Below are 2,500 nucleotides of genomic sequence, written 5' to 3'. Positions count from 1 at the left end.
GTGCTTATATTTAGTTTAGTTGTATATTCAATATGGTTGCTATGTTGCTCGTTAGATCTAACAGCCAGTGATAGTTAATTAACGAGTTGCCGTGTGTTTGTTAAGATAGTCTAAAATGGTTGCCAGGTTGTTTTTGTGCAGTTAATCGAGCATTTCTGTGCAACTGGTAAGTGGTTTTGTTGCTATGCGGTTGCTAAGGTCATTAGACTGGTGTTGCTGTTCAGTTGTCAGAGAGTTGCTGTGTGGTTGGCGTGTCTGTGTGTGTATGTGTTAGGGTTGGGTGATGTCGACCCATTTGGCATTGTACGATGTCTAATGTGGAACTTTACGATGGACGATGGCATTGTCCTCATAGGCGGCGGTGAATTAATCATTTATGAATAAACAGTTACCAGATGTCAATCACTGTTTCCGCGGGACAAGTTTGGCGTCCACAAACTTAGTTAGTAAAAAAGATGCACAACCAACAGGAACCAACTAACAGTATCTGAGATTTACTAAAATTACAAGCGGGTTGCTGCTGCGAAGGGGGCATGGCGGAGGATCGCGATGCCGGATCAGCATCATGATGTCTATGTCATCATGATTTTGCTTAAGGTGTCTAATTGGTTGCCAGGGTGTTGCTATGTTGTTGCTTGGATGTCTGAATGGTTGCTAGGCAGTTGCTAAGGTGTCTGACTTGTTTCTAAGATGTTGCTAAGTGTGCTGCACTCTCTATGCTGTTAGACGTTCTGAATGGTTTCTACAAGGCTGCTAAGGTGTCTTAATTGTTGCTGTGCAGTTTGATTACTTCATGCATGTTTACGTTGTTGCGTGTACTTGGATGACCCAGCATGCAATTAAGATATGATTGTACAAATTAAATGAGAGAAGCGAATGAATGCTGAAATCGGATGACTTAATCGTGGTTGTTAATATTTTTCATTCCTGAGCTTCATTTGTAGTTTCCCGACAGTGAACGCCTGACCACGAGTTAATCACATTTCTCAAGCCGGTTACGCTCTATTTACCGCAGAACTCCAGTTAAACCAGTCTTCATCCAAACCAGTCCTGAGCGGAAAGACTCTTAATTAAACCTGACGGAGATTTATCTGATCGCTGAACTAGATCGAACCTGCAAACATGAACTCAGGGTTGTGTAAACAAGTCAAACACCACATATTTACACCATAAGAACCTGATTGGGAGATAAACGCATCTAACCTGAATATGCATGAAATGTGTTCCTCCAGCAGCTCAATGCGAGTAAAAGACTCAAATCATCAGTGTTTTGGCTGATCGGTTACACTAAAACAAACTAGTGGTGCATAATATATCGGTAGCTGTAAATTCTGGGAATGCTAGAATAACAGGCTGATGACTTAGGGATTATATAAGCTTATTTATTTATTTATTTATTTGTTTGTTTGTTTGTTTATTTGTTTTTTTATTTGTTTGTTTATTTGTTTGTTTATTTAGTTATTTATTTTGTTATTTATTTATTAATTTATTTATTATTTAAAAAACTTATTTAGAAAAGAAGAAATGTGCAAGAGTCTAGATTACAAGTACATACAGTTACAAAGTAATAAGAACAATAAGTAAAAATAAGAAATAGAAAAACTAAATAAAATAAAGAAAGGGGAAGTACAAAATCAAATAAAAAAAAACACAGAAAACATCAAAGATTAACTTACTGGAAGCATGATATGAAGTTTCTATTAACGTGCAGATTTTTTGTTGTTAGATAAACGTTCAGCTTTAAGCAAGGAATCAATTTCAATTAAAAAATGAGCAAATAAGGGAGAGGATTTAGGAACATTTAGTTTGTGGATAAAGAATTTCTCACGTAATATAAAGAAGTTATATATATATATTCTTCATTTTTATTTTTGGGACTAGAATAATAACAAATAATATCTTTCAGTTTACAGATTTGTTCTGTTGACTGTGAATTATTCAAATTATTATGTAAATCCGACCAAAACGTTTGTGAGATTTTACATGTGAAAAGTCAAAGTTTCTCCACTTTCCTGACAGAAAGAACAAGAATCTGCGATATCAGTCCATTTTGAGAGAAATGCATTGACCGGGTATATTTTGTGTAGAATTCATTCATTAATTTTCTTTTTGGCTTAGTCCCTTTATTAATCAGGGGTCGCCACAGTGGAATGAATCACCAACTTATCCAGCACACATTTTACACAGCAGATGCCCTTCCAGCTGAAACAATTCTCTGGGAAACATCCATACACACACACTACAGCCAAGTTAGTTCATAGCACATGTGTTTGGACTTGTGAGGGAAACCGGAGCACCCAGAGGAAACTCACGTGAACACAGGGAGAACATGCAAACTCCACACAGAAACACCAGCTGACCCAGCCCGAGGCTCGAACCAGTGACCTTCTTGCTGTGAGGCGAACGTGCTACCCACTTCTAGACCGAATAATAATAATGAGTAGGTTAGTGTATTCAGACATTTTTCCTTCTGCAAGCTTTACAATTGATTAAAGAGCTA

The sequence above is a fragment of the Danio aesculapii genome, chromosome 22, assembly GCF_903798145.1.
Source record: "Danio aesculapii chromosome 22, fDanAes4.1, whole genome shotgun sequence".
NCBI lineage: Eukaryota > Metazoa > Chordata > Actinopteri > Cypriniformes > Danionidae > Danio > Danio aesculapii.
The sequence above is the reverse complement of the archived record's forward strand: the minus strand, read 5'-3'. Positions refer to the sequence as shown.